General features: G+C 44.1%; 2 long non-coding RNA genes across 2 annotated transcripts; both read left to right on the plus strand.

The window, feature by feature from the left end:
* Positions 1–240: 240 nt before the first annotated feature.
* On the plus strand, positions 241–5951 carry LOC125694553 (uncharacterized). The gene is made up of 3 exons (XR_007377601.1): positions 241–281; positions 4688–4790; positions 4929–5951. It is a non-coding gene; the product is annotated as an uncharacterized LOC125694553 (long non-coding RNA).
* Positions 5952–7244: 1293 nt separating this feature from the next.
* On the plus strand, positions 7245–17323 carry LOC125694550 (uncharacterized). Its single transcript, XR_007377598.1, has 3 exons — positions 7245–7338; positions 14650–14762; positions 15245–17323. It is a non-coding gene; the product is annotated as an uncharacterized LOC125694550 (long non-coding RNA).
* The last annotated feature ends 626 nt before the right edge of the window (positions 17324–17949 follow it).

Raw genomic sequence — 17949 nt, forward strand, 5'->3', positions numbered from 1 at the left:
TGTGTCCTCCCAAGTGCATCCACTTTTTTTTACTGCAGAAAAATCGTAACATTCTGTATGGAAACTGTTGAGTCACGGCCTGAACCACTGATTGATCACCTGAGGCAAAGGCTGAGCAGCTCTAGGAGCACAGGTGAAGGCAATTCACCTGTGTGACTGAGAGGGGTGGAGCCTGGCTGCACCTTTCCTAGACCACATTTAAGGGCTGACTACCACCTGGGAAGGGTCTCTTTCTGGAGATCTTTCCTTTTGGTGTTTTCTACTGAGAGCCTTGGATGTGGGTGAGCATTTCATTTTTTATTTACTCTTTCCACCATGATGGTCTTTCTAACTATAAACCTGTCAAATACCATCCTGACCACACTACTCTTCTAATCGTGTGTTTGTTAATTGTACACACTCTAATAATGTTTTGGTATCCTCTCTGAAGCACTGTGTCTGCACACGAGGGAGGTGAGGTATGCTCATTGCCCCCAGCATGGTTTAATTAGTATTTATTGCACGCACACCTAAGGCACTGTTGAATTACTCTGAGAAAAATGGATGATGCTGTGAGGTGGTTGTGACTGGAATTAGTCACTGATGCTTTTATTTACTTTTAAACAAATATTTCCATGGTTTAGCATGAATACTAATGCTTTGGGTTTGATTTCACTTGTAGGAGAGAAAAGTCACTCTGTTCTTTAGTGAGCACCAAAATAACAAATTGCTTCAAGTGAATCACTTCTTTCTACACCTTTAACATATGAAAAATGTCCACAGCATTCTGTATGTCAGGTATCCCCCTGTGTTTTTTTACCTACTGAGCCAGGGAACTCTGCCTTTAACGATGCAGGAGCTTTTTCATGCAGCTGAGGGGTCTGTCTGCTCACAGCAGAGCAGAGGCACACCTGAGCCCTATGTGCCCCTAAATGGAGGCAGAGGGCCTCCTCTCAGTAGAGTCTCCTCTCTCAGTAGCTACAAACACTTGTGAAACTGCAAAGCAGAGGTTTGTATCATCTAATGAGTCCCGAGTGATCTTAATTGGCAGTATTGAGATGTTGCTGTCTCAAAGATGCATCTGACTACACGCAGGTAAGGTAAAGATATTTCTTATGTATTTCCTTGCTCTTCCTTCATCATTTTTAAATGACAAATGGTGAACCTGTGCTCAGGCTGTATCTAACGAGACTGATCTTTGACTCATCTGGCATCACCTGGAGGCTCCTTCTTACCACTAACTGTAGGTGAGAGAGGTAATGAAGTGTTTACCTAACCACTCCTTAAAGTTGCACTGATTTCCACTAGACAGTCCTATTCATACTCCTGATGTTATGTATGTGTTTTTTTTCTCCTTCAGGGTCTGGCCTGAAGCCACATGACAATAAGCAATGGAAAATGTTCCAAGAATAGATAGCTTACTATCTCCCCTTGGTCGAACAATGCCACATGGGGAACAGAACTTGAAAGTAGCTGCAAATTATGTAAAATGCTTGAACAAGAATTACAACATGTGCCAGATAATGATATATTTTTTGTTTGCAGGCTTATTCAACTCTGCAACATTAAAATGAGCCTTTGGTGGTGCTTTATCCCCTAGGATGGGGCTTTCTCAGCATGTTAACTCCTCCACAGGGGCTGCCACCATTCTTGCTTGATCAAACCCTGCAGTCTTGAGCAGAGCCAAAGAGGCTGGGGGCTATTTTCTTTAAACTAAAGAACACGTGGTATGTTCTCTAATGATTATTATGTCATGTGTTTGAGGTCTGACAGCACAGAGTTCTTTTATATCTCAGTATGAGTTTTAATCCCTGAGGGGTTTTAGAGTTGGCTCTATTGATACAATATATAGGAATGTTCTTGGAACAGGTGCCACTACAACTGATAAATCTTCAGAAAGGTAAGGGACAACGTTGATGTTGCCTTCTGCTTGTGTGCTGGTAACAGGGCACTATATTCCTGTGCTGGGATTCAGGAAGGCAGGAAGCATCTCCATCATTCTGTGTACCTCTGTTCTTCAATTATTTCTGACTTTCTGAGCTTTATTTTCTAAGGATGGGTTTTCAATATAAATATGGCTAAAAGAGTCTACTGTCACAGTGAGACTAACTGTACCAGTTAACCCAATGAAAAACACTGCCTTCCCTCACAGTCCCTGCCTTGTTCTACTTATGACCCTCCTTCTTGTGGCTGATGGGGAGAAACGAGTACACAAATGGTGCCAGAACAGAGCAACCATTTTGCATTTCACATATATCACACAGCTTTATTTTTCTCTCACTTTTCAGCTGTTATCACAGCATTTATGAAAGGAAGGAAATGTGTGGATGATTTGTGGAGGAACAGAATGTGCCCTGAATAGATATGTTGGTTTCCAGTGATTGGGTGCTGCAATCACTGGAAGTTGTGCAGGGCAGTCAGGCTTAAGCATTACCACTGGAGTAGGGGTGAGGAGCGCTTTATACGCTGCCAGGGCTCCCTGAGCTTTGATTTTTGAAAAGGCAATGGCTGGGATCTATGGTTTATTCAGACTGGAGCAATGTGGCACAATAGGGTAGGCTGGTGTAGAGAAGGAAAAAAATCAATGCTGAGTATCTAAAGCATCAGGTTTGCAATGCCATTCAGCTGCCACATCTCAGCTCCAGGAACACATCCTTCCACAAGTGCCAGCTTTCCTGGCCCCACAGCTGAGCCTGCTTGTGGACTTCATGGAGGTGCTGATGACAGTGTGAAGGAGTGGCTGCATGACATAACGTGTGGATGTTGAACAGCCTCTTGCCTTCCAAAACATTTGTTGGGTTTTGAGAAAGGCAAACTCATCCTGCTGGGAAGAAATGAGCAAATGATTTGCAGTCAATGAGGATTTATTTGTTTAGTCTCTTTTCCCTTGACTGTATATTTTCATGTATTCTTTCATTTTGTTTGTTTTAAACATCAAATAACATTCACAGCTTTCTGTTTTCAGTCCCTCTTGGGCCACTAACAACTCTCTGTAAGTCAGGCTCTGTTTCTGAGCCTGTTTGACAAAGCCACACTGCACCAGCTTACTTCTCCGTGCTCCTGACATAAACACTTGAGTGCACAAATCCAAAGCTGCTTGTTCACAAATAGCTAGGCACACTGCTTTGGCAGCCCCATTTGTGGCCCTCCATGCCGCAATAACTATCCTGTGCCAGCTAGCATCCAGGGGAAACAAATCCCGGAGTGACAGCCTGCTCAAGGCAAGTTAATTGAAATGAATATTCAAGAGGTAGTTTTTGTCAGCCAAAGGTGAAAGGCTAATTGATGACAATTAGTTTCCAAAAGCAATGATTCACATTGGTTTTGCTGCTGCTTTCTTCCCCCTGCACAACATTACATACACCACTTGCTTCCTTATGCCTGAGAGCAGCCACGCTGGTCAAAATAAAAGCTTATGTAATACCATAATCCTCCCAGTAACATACAGCTGGAGTTCAGAGTGTGCATAGCAGATGGGGGGGGCACAAGACTGAGCTTTCTGCAGTATATGCACTTACATTGTGGAGCTTACATTGTGGAGATCTCTGATGCTAGAAGTTGAACCCAATTCGCTGTGTCTTTTGCCATCAACAGATCTTTTCTCAGTTAATATGCCTGTATTTTTAAAATCATTTCTACTTTGGTCAGAATGGTGTCCTGTGGCAATGAATATTGCAGTGCAGTTATGGTGTAGGTTAGTGCATTTTCCTTGTGACTATGGAATTGCAGTCCTATTTGCTGTCTTGTCCAGTTCCCTGCCAAGGGCAGACCAGCTTGGATCAAGGTGCTCAGGGCTGACAACCTTTGAACAGCCCCTGGGAAGAGGATTGTTTCAAAGAGTTACCACAGGTAATGGAGCCACAGCTCCCCTTCTGCAGAAACCATGGCAATTCCTCTTCTCTGTACCATTCGTTGTCTAATGGCATGGGAAACAAACACTGGTTTATATTTTCTTATATAACTTCTAGCTTTGGAAATGGCACCATAGATCCCCTTTGCAGTTCTGGCATCAAGACCAACTTAAGAAGCAGGTTATATCCCAAATGCTTAGTTCAACAGCAGCATGTTTATATATGTTATGTAAATATGTAATATGTAAATATGTAATGTATAAATATGTGTGAAGGCTGATTGTGCTGGTTTGTTACTCTTATTTTCATTTATTTGTTCTAAGAGTTCTCCTGCATCTGAATCACAGAATCAGAAGGTTGGAAAGGACCTACAAGGACATTTAGTCCAACCATCCTCCTATCACTATTACTACCCGCTAAGCTACTAAACCTATCTCGTAGCACCTCATCCAATGAGTATGAGCAGGTTCTGCTCAGCCCCTGTATAAAATAACTGCTGTAGAAGCCTCCCTGAGCTCCTCTACCATAAACACTGATGCAAATCATTTATTTGGTTTTCTTCAACTTTTTCTCCCATTAAGTGCCCCTTTGGCGCCTCAGTCATTTGCAGGAGCTGGTGGCTTCCCAGCAGCCTGGCAAGCTCAATCAGATCACGGCCAGGAGCACGCTGGAGACAGAACTTTTACTCACTGTGTATCTTATTGGATTCTAGCATGAGGGACCTCACCCTGGGCTGAGGCTCCTGATGTTACTGTTACGACTAATTGCTGTTATCTCCGTCTAGATTTTGGAGTTGCTTCTTAACAAACAGACAAACAAAACCAACGATAAAACTCTTTGTGTCTGATGCCTTGCAGGTGCTGTAATCATGCACAGCTGCTTTTGAGGGCTGTGTCCATCTAAGAAATATTTCTTAGTGGTGACTGTAGCAGGGAAATGGCTGTGGGCTGCCTCACACAGGTATCATTTTCTTCTCTGTGAAAACAAATGGAAGCAATGCATCTGCAAGCACAAAGAGCTTTTTGTATAACTCTTTGAATGAGCATATGCATTAGAGGAATGTGATGACAATAAACTTGCTATTATCTGCCCACACAGTCCCAGCCCTGCCTTGCATGCCCTGGAGCTCACAGCCAAGCCCCTTTGGCAGCAATGACACTGAGCTGCAGACGTGATTCTAGATGCAGCGATGGGACCATGTGGGATGCGGGGACGCTCGGTGCCAGCTGGGTTGGAAAGAGAGGCTCTTGCCACAAACGCTGCAGAAAGATTTTGGGGTCGCTGTGTCAGCTGTACCTGTCAACACACCTCTGTGAAAGTGATACCAGTACATTCACAGCTTCAGAGGCAGCCTCATAAAGTGCTGTGCTCAGCTCAACAAGTTATAGGTGTTACTGCACGGACTTCTAATGAGGCGTCTTATGGAAATCAGATACTGAGTTGGACCCACTATCAGAGCAGTCCATCGAGGACAGAAAGTGCTGCCCTCCAACTTCAAATAAACAGCATCTGCACAACTGCTCATATTCACAGATGAGTCCATTTTAAACTCATTCCAAGAAAGCCAAATTTGATAGTTTAAGACCTAATTTAATGTTGTTCGTGATCATCTAGCAATGGACATTAAAAGAAGACTGAAAATACATGATAATATTGGCAAGCGAATGCTGAAATCTCATAGACTTTGCAAGACTAGAGAGGGATCAGAGTAATAATTCTTCAGAAGGATGGCAGGAGAATTAACAGTCTTTTTTCATGTCTTGATAAGAAAGTAAATAGATAATTTACAAAATGAAGTGTACAGAAAAGAAGATCCAGACTGCTGTCACACCATAATCGAGGTTTAACCTTTAATATCACAATGTAAAAGTTTACCTTGGCAGTAAAGTCATCATCATTAGGTTACACAGTGCAAAGCAACTTGTACATCTTCAACATAAGACATGAGAAAAGAATGTGTAGAGTCACTGCCAGGTTTCTGAGCAGTAAATGCCATGCGGTGCTGCCAGAAGGGCTCCACCAACATCACATGTGTTGTAGGCATACACACTGAGGGCTGGATAACTGAGAAAGAATCAGAAAATTGGGATAATTGCTAGCTTTCATGAGGCATTATATTTCAGAAAGGATAAAGGGAAAAAAAGAAAAAAACTACTTACGTAAAACTAGTAATTTTTTTCTGGACTTTGGGCAGGCATGCAAGTATGCACCATATCCCATAGATCTATTATTAACGCATTCCAAATTTGTTTATAAGGACTCTACTGAGCTTATGTATACATAAGAGATAAGTTAGATACCAGGAATAGAGATGGTATGTCTAACTGTGCAAAAATAATTAGTCTAGAGCATGAGCCCTGGTTTCTGTCAGCCTGATGGATGTAACATGAGCAGGGTGTTGGAGCTGTTCCATACTATTTATCACTGCTGGGCAATGTCACACATTTTACTTTTCAGATTTTTACATTCACATTTTCTCATGTGTGGTGACACAGTGTCAGTAAGAAGGAGCAGTTTGGGTTATCCTATGAATGATCTGAGCACCAGAAGAAATAAGACACGCACTGCTGGAACAGCGTCATCGAAGCACACCTGATAACTGAATGCATTGCCTTCAAAAGATAGCAATCCTTGAGTGGTTTTATTTTTCATACTTTCATTTAATCAGTCTTGGCTGATTATCCCTAAGTGCTGGAGAGAAACCTATCTCACATTTTCATGCATGAAATTCGCTTTGGCAAGGCAGACAAAATCAGCAGAAGCAGCTCTTTCCCTGCCTCCAAAGTTGGACAGCAGCTGAACTGAATGGAGAGCTGAGTTCATCGTTTTGGGGCAGAGCAGGTGAAGTGACCTGTCACAGCAGGTGGCCACCCCCAGCCCGCTCCCCAGCGCCAGCCCCCACGTGCCCAGCACTTGAATGGCCATCCGGCAGCATCAGGCTGGCAGTGAGGAGGCAGGCGTGGATACTGTGAGAACTGGAGCTTCAGAGCTGTGCTGAGATGGCTCAGGGCCCAGAGCTGTTTTCTCTTGCTGAAGAGCAGAGAAATCTGACAGCCCTGCCAGTGACTGAGAGCTTCAAGATGGGAGAGGATTTGGGAAACTTCCCTGAAAAAGTCTGCCTTCCAGTGCCTTACAACTCTCTGAGAAAAAGTTTTTCTTGGTATCCAAACTGAACCGCCCATGATGCAACTTAAGATCCCACTTATCCTATTACTGTTACTTGGGAGAAGAAGCTGACCTCCACCTCACTACAATACAACTCAGGGCAGCCCAAGAGGCCTCAGCTGCACCATCTTGTAGTGGAAATGCGAAGTCATGTCTTGAAGCAGTGATTGAGCACCTGGTGGGAAGGCAGGGCCCACCTAGGGGAGTCAGTTGCAAGCACTGCATCTGAATGACCAGAAGGGCTGGAGCCAGGATCCACCCCTTCCCAGACCTCATTTCAGGGTTGGCAGTGGAGGCGAGGGAATCTTACTGGAGATCCCTGTGTACCTGAGACCTTCTGAAGGTAAGAAGCTTTTCTTTCCTTTGTGTTTCTGCCTCTGTGGTTGCTGCGCTTGAGCTTATCGTTGCTTACTATAGCCTAGAACTCTCCTACCCTGCTGTCACTTGTTGTGTTTCCCGTTATGTTACAGTGTTAAACATCTCCATCTTGTGAAGGTGTTGTGGGGCCTTTTGCAGTCAGCACAGTGAGGAGTTGAGTCTTCTCCCACGTATTTCCAAGGAATGACAAAACTTGTGTGAGAATGTGAGGTATCAGGCACAGAGAGATGTAAATAAGTATGAAGCCAGTAAGAAGTCTGGGGCAGGAGGCCTAGACCTGCATAATCTGGTGTGACATCATCACTATTCAGTGGTGACAGTTCTTGTAGAGACTTGCCTGTGGAAGTGCAATGTTCAACCCACGAAATACTGGATTTTCAGTAACCCACTGAAACATGTTGCTAAGCTGATTAGTGATATATATGATGATCTGATTGCATTCAAAACTGTTTCTATCCTGCCCCTCAAAGACCAGGAAAACAGCCACAGAACCAGTTCTGTGCCTATGGAAACATTCTTCACCGGCTTGCCTTATGTGAGAAGTCACTGTTATAATTAATGTGGAGATGGAATTGCTAGTTGTCATCACTGACAAAGACAGACAACTACCAAAGCTATTACTTGTGTCAAATAGCATCAGTTGTTAATAACATGTTTTTTTTCTGACATGATGAGTAGCAGAAGTATAATATTAAACTAGGGTTCATCCAATTGAACAGAACACATTGTGAATAGCCTGTGTGAAGCTTTGGAGCTTTCAGACACAAAAATCAAATTGTATCTAGTTGATTTTTCTAAAAGCTGAAGTTAAGCAGGAATTAATGCAGTCACTACCATCAGGGATGAATGATAGGAGAACTCAAACAGAGCTATTGGCTCAGAGATCCTAGAACCTGCTACAGGAACAGTACCAGACAGGAGGTTGGCTGTGTGGTTTGGCTGCTTCTCTTGAGTGTATGCTCAGCACAGGAGCTACACAAATTCAGTGCTGCTGCTTTTCCAGAGGAAGGCAGAAGCCTGCCTGGCGCCGCATGTCGGGTGCTCAGGGTGTTCCTTGCTCTCCCTCACTGGGTCCCACTGAGTTCCTGAGTTAGGTACTGCTGAGTTTCATACACTGTGCACTGTGTAAAAATTGTATTTTTCCAAGGTTTTGCATATTTTGAGCACCAACTTCAGTGAATGTATTTTTTTTTTCTAGGAGAAAGCATTAAGGACTTACCGTTGCCAGCCTGTTCATGCTTCATACACTTGCAGTACATCCTTCTTACTCATTTTCTTTGTAAAACAGTTTCTGTTTCTTCAATGTCTTTCTATAGAAGTTTCCCTATGCCTTTACCATTTTTTTGATCTCTCTCTATACCCACTACATTAATCTACATCACAGAGGAAAGATGCTTGCTCTTTGTTAAGGCTGCAAGGGTTTTTCTGCTTTGTAGCTGATTTTTTTTCTAGGCTCAGAAGTACGCGCGTTCACTTGCATAACTCACAGGCTTGTCACAAATCATGGTGACACAGGATGGTGCTGAGATCCAAATGAATGATTGCTAGAGAGAAGGCTTGTAAAATCTAACTTCTCTCTGAAAAATAAAAAAATGTTTCTGCTTTCCTAGTTAAAAAGACTTATCTCTTGTCCTCCAGAAATGTCAGGAATTCAAGATATAGACTGGGTAATCTTCTGGGCATGTAGCCCTTGAGGAATCCACCTGTGCTCTGATGCTGACAAGGATCAGTATGCTCTGTACTGGAGGTAAAAGGGCACCATCTGCACCAGGAGGAGAGAATGTGGAATGGGGACACAGCTGGTGTCACTCAGATTGCAGCAGGGGCTGCTTGCAGCTGCTGATGGCTGCAGAGGGGCTGTAGCCAGGTAGTGTATATCTCAGCCCCATACGTTGTTATGGGGCTGCACTATGATGATCTCATTCATGCTATGAAACCATTCATGTGGGCATGGATTTGAGGTTTGCTGCTGACAAAGCCAGCTGGCCTGGGGAGCTGCATCCACCTCCCGTAAGCATCTCAGAGATCAGGGCAGCCCGTCCTGTAGGTTTCACGATGCATTCCAATCTTCTGTTAAACAAAACATTACACAAATTTTTCTTGCTAGATTTCCTGGTAGTGCAGAGTTGAAAACCAGAGCTGCCTTCATGTGTATCAAACAAATCTTGAAGACTAATGTTAGAAAATGTTTTGCTGACACATATTCTTAGCTTAATAACTAAAGAGAGGTGGCTGCAGATGCTTGTGTGAAAATGTGGAGTTTAAAAGATGTTGGAGTAGGAGTGAGGAGGTGCTGGGGTCTGTGGGTTGTACTCATCTATGTAGAAATGAAGTCATCCCAATAAGACTGAAAAGATGTTTAACTCCTTGTCTCTTTTTGTCTTTGTTAAAACATAAAATTTCTCCTAGCTCCAATTTGAGATTAAGTGTTTTCTGTGATGTGTGATTCCTGCTCAGGTTTTAACAGAGGGTGCTCATTAATCTCTTCTTGTCTATGGTTAAACGTTGCTTGCAGAGAAGCAGTTTCTTTCTTTCCTTCTTTCTCTCTTTCTTATTCTTTTAAGTGAACAATGGTTTGCAAAAGTGTAGCCATTGCAGGTCGCTCACTAACAGGGTAATGATAGCACAGTGGGAATACCTTCTTCTGTATGTCCCTTGTTGCACTCAGCCCAAATTGCTGCATGCCTGGCTCTTGGAGATTGTCAACAAAACCCCAGTGAGGGCTGCTACATAGGTACGCAAGTGTGTAAAAACTCAGTAATGAGAACTTGTTGTATCTTACTGTGAATTCAAGGGGATTTTGTGCTTTAGCTGTACAAGACAAGTGCCACTTCTGCCTGTCATTACTGAGAAGGAATGACAAAGTAACATTTTAACCAAGTTTATAAATTTCTGTGGAGTTTCTCCACCTAATCCCAAGGCAGGTGCTCTCTGCCAGTAGTTGTTTATCCAGCGAATGGGCCATGTTTGCTGTTGTTTTTCTTTATAAATTGGTGTGACCCGGTCTGCTCTTGGACACAAGAACACATTCTCTGTCGGTGTTGCCTCTATCACATGGAGTCGTGCTTCAGAACGCCTGAGCAGGGTGACATATTTGGGAGTATATGCAAGCAACTCCAGAGCCCTGCCTTCCATGACCAGCTGCAGTGCTGCCTGGCTGTGTGAATCTGTGAGATATTTCATCTCCTGTCCTCTATATTATGCAGTTAGACTGAGAGATGTGTAGGTCAAGGCCTGCCATTTCCTACCCTTGCACAGAATATCTGGAATGCCTGCAGCCAAAATGATACTCAAGAATAAACAAAGCTAATTCCTCCCAATCCAAGCAGAAGATGAGTGCTGTAACAGTAAGAAGGGGTCTAGATGCAGACAGTCTCTTCTAGGAATTAGGTGGCTTCACCTTTGTGTGATTCTCTTACATTCCTGGTGCTTAGAGATTGTTTCTCACTTTCTACATGTGGTACTTGTAACCTGTCCCCCTCCACACGTGTGTGGCTGCAGATTTGGACAGAACAGCTGGGGGCCTGTGGCCCTTTCCAGCTGTGCTCGCTCACTCTGGACTATTCTCTCCCCTTTGCTCTAGAGGACAACCTTTCCCATTCTTCTCCTCCAGCATCTGCTGCCTATTTTCATAGAGCTAAGCCTGCCTCTTCCTTTTCCTTTAATTGTGTTGAAGAAATGCAAAGCATTTGGCTTGGAAGTGTTTCCTCCGAAAGGCAAAAACATGTTCACAAGCAATGCTCGGCTTTCAGTTTCCTGCACAAAGCAGGGCAAGATCCTTTTCTCCTCTCCCAGTCATCCTCGGAGGTGATCTGAGGACGAGCTGCTGTGAGCAATTGATCAGAAAGGGCGCTATCATCTGTCCTCTCCCCAGGGACTGATTTACACCAAGAATTTGAGAAATGATCATTTTGCGCAGCACATATATCTACACCATGTGTCATCACTAGATTGGACTAATTCTTCCTCCATGCTTCATGCCTTCAAGAAAATTTTTATTAAGAGTTTCCACAGACAGCAGAAAAATGCCTAGGGGGTTAACTGAAGTGGTCTCTTTTGGATGTTTTCAGGTGGCTACATGAAGATCAAGAAAGGACATCTTGTCTTTTGTCTGCCTTCCAGTGCTTTGCTTTTTCATTGTTCAATTTTGAGACTGTTTTTTCTGGTGAACTTACGTCATCATATTGCTATTGTAGGACTTGATGACTAACTTGTCTAGCACTAAAGATGGATCTATGCCATCAAGGTCACCGGCTTCACTCCAAGCTCTGTGCTGTCTCTCCTTGCCCCAGTGGGACCATCCCTTCCCTCCACCTGCCCTCACTAGCGCAACCCCAAGTCTCATGGGGGCCAGCCATCTCCTTCCTTCCTTTCCTGATCCTAAAATTTAGCAACACCTCAAGGCCCCTCCTTGTGTGCTGGGAGCATGCTCTGCTGCAGCTCGTTACAGCACCTGCCCAAGACACACTTGGCTGCATTATTTAAGATAGTGTCAGAAGGTTTAAAAACAAACAAACAAACAAAAAAACCAGTTGGATGTGAGTAAAATCTATGAAGAAAAGGTGTGAGAAGAAACCTGCATGCTTTTCCCTGATCTCTGTGCTCTTGGACATCTTTGTCTCAAGAGCTGTTTCTTATTGCTTTGATTACTGTCCAGAAAATGCTTCTGTCATGCTGTTTGTGCAGCCACCTGAGCAGCAGCAGCAGTACCTGTCAGGTCATGGGATCCACTGGGAAAATGCTTTCCCATGTGCAAAAGGTAACAAACAGAAACATGTGACAAGGCTTACTGAAATGGAAATGAGCTGCAGAAGACAGCCCAGGAGATGAGGCGAACCTGCCCACAAACCTAGAGTTACAAGAGCAGAACATGGGCAGGATGACAGCTGCACTGTGAGAATGAGCTGTAAACTGTTGTTCTCCTGCTGCCTTCGGGTGTCTTGAGAATGTCCAGGCCAGGAGAGCTGAGGATGTGAGGCTCTCAGGTTGTTGTCTTTTTGGTCAATGCAGTGAGAGCAGTGTGCAAGAGGAGGCAATGCTGTGCCTGGAGGGATGTTTATCACAGGTATGTCCCCGACAATGGATTCCCCATGGGCTTTGCAAACCCACTTGCTCATGTTGCACTTGGTAAATTTGTGTGGCAAGATGTGACTTCCCCAAAGCATCAAGGAAAAAGGAAAGTCAGATATTTCCTGGTTATGAAACAGATGAGGTGGAAATCAAATGTGGTTCTGTGCCATCATGCGTGCAGATACCCTCACCTGGGAGTGCTTATCAGAAGGATGTTGCTTGCTTTTCCTCGTCATGTGCAACCTTTGGATTATATTTTGCCTTTGAATTCAGTGATATAATGTATGAAATGTCTCCCTGGTGCAGTCAGCTTCCCTTGATGCGTCTGAGGATTTCCTGCTGGCTGAGACTGCATTTCCCTGTTTTGTTTGTTCTGTATATGCGTGTGCTTTTGCAGTGAAGGGTTATTTCAGGCTGAACAAGATATCATCTCTGGAGGATGGCATTTGTGGCTGTCATTTGTGAAGACTGGTGTGATTGTTCATTAGGGCTCATAACTCACTTTAAAGTCAAGGCAGGATAGCATATCAGTTAATGCTTCTCCTGGATATTCTTCTCCCTTTCCCACACTCATCCCTGCCTTATGCTCACATAAAGTTTGTACAAACTGTATTCCCATCTGTTCGGCCTTGTGGACGTGGATCTGATTCCTTTCTCATTGGTTTACAGCAACTCTCCTCTGAGCCTGTATCCACATCCTATCCCTTCCTTCTCCATAAGCTGGCTAAATAACGGAGGGTTTTGATTTGTTGTCACTCCTATAAATATTTTATAGTTTTGCTTGGAAACAATTCCCTGCAATTTCCAAATGCTTTCAGTGGATCCAAAAGTCCCTGCACAAATATCTCTATGTAGAAGTAATATTATAACAACATCAAGTAAGAGTATATCTGATATTCCCAAATCAGGAAATTGCATGATGGGTAATTCGACTTCTCTCTGTCCTCTGCAGTTTACAGGCAAGGGAACCCAAAGGGGGTGGTGAGGGCCTGAAGATGTTTACTCTCTCTTAGTTGGTAGCTAATTAATTTAGCTCTGCTTCTTTGCTCCTTCTTTGGGAGCTGCCCTGCAAAGTGCTGAGAAAGCTCATCTGTTCCAGTGGTCCAGACATCCCTGCTGGCAGGACACCCATCTCCCAGCAAAGCTATTTGATCAAAGAAAAATCACTGTGCAAAGCAAATGACCTCTGGGTTTGTACTGAGGGATGGATGGAGAAGGTGTTAAAGCCGGAGTGCTGTGCTTTGTGAGAGCAAAGCACAGACTCAGCCATACAGAGAGCTAAAAAGTACATCCAGAGTTCCAAATCTGTCAGGGTATTAGTTTTGTGCATAGATGCACGAGTTTACCGTATGAAGTGTGAAGCCACCTGCCATCTCTTGCCCTGGGAATGAAATCATTAAAATAGGGAGGTGGAGGGAGAGGAAAAGTGCATTTCCTGCCAAGGTAGCCTTGCATCTCTTTCAGGCTGTGGCTAATAAGATGCTGCATGACAGCTGTATGCTCCCCTGAGGCTGCACTGGGGGTGATTCCAAGCCACATGGGCAGGATGTCCTCAGCTCCCCACTCTGCTCTGGGACAAGGCCTCCTCCAGGGAAATGTCCAAGTGTTGACCCCTCTTCTCCCCCACCCACCTCACTGTCCCTGCTCCTATTCTCCTGATGTGCTCAGGGGCATTTTGGTATTCCCTTCCCAGTCCCAACAGTGTGTGATATGAGGGATGCTGTAGACCTGCAAGGCTTCAGTTAGCTCTATACTGCTGTCCCATAGCATGGCATGGCCTTAGTGCAGGAAGAGGACAGTACATTGACTGCCACCACAGCAGTGCTGCCCTACTGTGATCTGGGGCCTGGCTGACTGGCTTGGGAATTGACTGGTAAGAAAAGGCCACAGTGGGTTGTTCCATTGTCAGCCTAAGTGGAAAATATTCAAATGCAAAGGAAACCCCAAACCACAATGAAGACTGAAAGGAAACAACACAACTAATGGTGTGTTGTGTTTTTTTTCCTTTGAGAAGTCAAAAACTGCTTCAGTATAAGAGTGCTGCACTCATGTGGACTTATTTTTCCTGTTTAAGCTGGTTACAGCAGCTGTCTTGGATGTGAGTTCTGTTTTCCTGCCTTTTTCTACCAGACCTCATCCAAATGCCAATGTCATGCATCAGCTCTCATCTGGTGGGATGGAAAATGACACCATGATTTTGTTTCAGTGGGATCTCAACCTGTGCAGTGGGAAGCTCCCTGGTTGCTTCCCTGTTACGTCTCACCTCCTACAGACCAGAGAGCACTCAGACAGGAGAGCCAGTGGGAAGCTCCCTGAAGGGTATGTTTCCTTGACCCAATACTTCTGCCAGGACCGTGGTGACAAGAGAGCTGTGACCTGTCCAGGGCTTGTCACAGGACAATTGTGCACCATACCTGTTGCCATTTTGATCTCAGGAGATTGCCTACTGATTCCCTGTGATTTGAGATTTTGATCTCTTATTGGTTGAAAACATTTTGTAGGTAGATGGTGCTTGTTTGTCTAATTAGACTCAAGTAATGTGGTAGCAATAGCATCAGCAATCCTGGTTTTTGCTCCAGACCAGGAATGTCAAAACCCCCTGGGGCTCACAGTTCACCGGTTGGCACAGAACAGATGTTGGTGTCTGGAGCAATGGGCAGAGGCCCCAACTCGTCACAGAGCGGAGAAGTCCCTGGGAAGCACTGTTTGTGCTGGTTTTCTTCCTACCTTCATCTTTCTGGCCAAGCCATTGACGCTGTCAGCTCAGTTTAAGTTCAAACCACCTCTCTGCTTCCTTACAGTGAGGACCGTGTGTGCTGCAGGCTGCCAAGAGGAAAATAACTACATGAGCATTTAAAGCAGCCTGGGCAGGAAAAGATGGAAGAGAGGAACTGTGAAGGAGTCTGTCAAAGTGACAGAGGCTTCCTGGGTGCCTCCTGCAAAGGGCAGGAGTCTAAAAGGAGCAGGAGGAATAAGCAGATGAGAACATGGACCCTTGAAATTGAGGGTGGTAAAAGCACAGTGCAAATTAATGGTGTCTTGCTTATCTTCATCCCCCAGTCTCTGTCTCTAACACACTGGGGCAACTTGGTATTTTTCTTCTCCTGTATCATTAGAGATATTGAAGTCTGTGGGTGGCCAATCATTTCCTTCAGGTGTCACTGAGGCTTCCATCTGGGTAATGTTTTCCTTGTCAGATCTGCTCTGCGGACACAGTGTGTCAGTTTCCTCTTTTGTCAGAGAAGTGGCAGTGGCACTTGTATGTCAGCTGGGAAGGTGGAGATGTAAGTTTGTTTCTCATCAAGTGTACGAAGTCATGAACTGAAACATGAAAGTTTCTCCCCGGTAAAAACCTTCCTCAGAAAGACAAATGGTGGCAAATACTGTTGTTCCCCCTTGGTAACTCAAACATGTTCATTCATTCACTTCCAGATCACACCCCAATCTGAACAACTGAATGAATGAACACATGTCAAAGAAGGGTGAGCAATGCACCAAGTTGGCAGGGCATGAACTGTGGTTGTAGGGTTCCCATGTGCTAAATTTCTCAGGTGAAGCTATGAATATGAATGAGTGAACCTCATGGACCTTTCCTTTAATGGAAAAAGCCACATGTGACCTTGCTGGCAGGAAGGACAGAGTGTCCTAACTGCCATTCTGCTCTCTGCTCTTCTGGTGTGGAGCACAGGCTGCTGGAAGGCTGGCAAAAGCATTCCCACGTGGCTTCTCCCTTACTCTCTTTCAAACTCAGGAAACTTGAAATAATATGTGCTCTCTGCACTGTCAAGGATCAAAGTCTAACGTGTTCCAACAAGTTTCTCTAATCTTCATACATCTGTGGTATCAAAGATGCTTGTCTAAACAAAACTTCTGAACAGTGTGTAGTGCTACCTGAGACCTGATGGGGAAAAGGGAGGAAATGCACCTTATTAATTCTCTTTCTAATTTACATGGCATTTTATGAGCAAGTGAAACTCATTTTCTTCAAAGATATTAGATCTGGGAAATGCAGCTGATAATTTAAGCTGGTAGATTGATGCGTTAGAGGCAAGCTACGGAGGTTTTGATGAAATGATGCCCTTATCTGATAGAGCAGCAGCTGAGATACATAACTGTACAAACCATGAGTCTGATCTTGTGGGTAGATGTTTCCTTCTAAGACCCTTTGGAGTTATAGTTCACCATTCCTTTGAGACAGTGTATTGCAGCCCAACAGGGATAGTACATACCATGGATTTTTAACTGAAGTATGCCACTTAGGGCTAACTACCTGCAGTTTTGTCCTTTCCCACCTGTTTCACAAATAGTTTACAAGTTCTGTCATTTGTTAAACGCATTACTTCACCTCTACATCTGTGCTGTGTACTCCTGCTGCAATGTATCATATACTACATATATATGCACACTACATATTCCAAAACAGGGAATCTCTCTGGCTCACGTATGATTCCTTCCACTACAGCAAGTGTCAGTGACACGTTGTTTAAGATCCGTCAGCTACACTATATTTAGCATTTCTTTTTTAAACCAAGACTTGTCACAGAAGAACAAATTGTGTCATTCACTAGAATAATCTCTCCCACAAGGAGACACTTTGAACAATGGGAATACCATGAGTGCTGTAATTATGTAAATCACAAACAATCTAATTCCATCACATCACTAGCTAAAACAATGCATGCTAAATGACAAAGAGTAGGTACAGGTGCGCATACTTCAGTGTCTACTGAAAATATGCTGTCTGGGGTTGTATATGGTATATGCTTCTTGCCTTGTGCACTGTTGTTTTTTGTCACTTTGACCCAGAGTCAGCCCTAAATTAACCCTGCAAGGACTGTTCAGGATGAGGACCAGCACAAACTGTCTGCACAGAGATTTTGTTGCTGCTGGGAATTTGGAATGAACACTGCAGTGCTATTATTTGGATCTGATTACATAATTCCAATTGAACTATATTTCAGTTGAATTATTATTTCAAGCTGGAGGAGGTGCATCATTACATGCCATCTCTACTCCTTGACACCGCATTTTAGTATTATGCCCAACTTCAGTACTCTCTTTTGAGGAACTTTCATCCTTGTCAGTCCCAGATGTGTCACCACACCTCTGTCAGCCATGGGGATCTCCTTAGCCCTCATATACATATTTGTTTCCCCAAGAGTCTGATAAATTCTAAGAAGCAAGCAACAGAAGTTCTAGTCTATTTAGGGTTGCTAAATTTGATGGTACCCATCTGCTTGCTGGGAAGCAGCAGGTTTCATGGGCTATTTACAGCCTGCAGGGAGGTAAGACTTGCTGAGATCTACCCACCTGAGACAGGTGTTATTTTTACCTGAAAATGGCAAAACTGTGTCAAGCGGAGTCCCACCAGCAGAACTGGAGGACTTAGTGGTCCCCTTGTCAGGACCAGGGGGTGCAACAAGCCCCAATTTTGGGAATAAGCTTAGCAGAAATCCTGATGGAGAATGCTCAGGGAAGATTTCATGCTGTACAACTAGAGCTTTAG

Source organism: Lagopus muta, chromosome 6 (assembly GCF_023343835.1).
Source record: "Lagopus muta isolate bLagMut1 chromosome 6, bLagMut1 primary, whole genome shotgun sequence".
NCBI lineage: Eukaryota > Metazoa > Chordata > Aves > Galliformes > Phasianidae > Lagopus > Lagopus muta.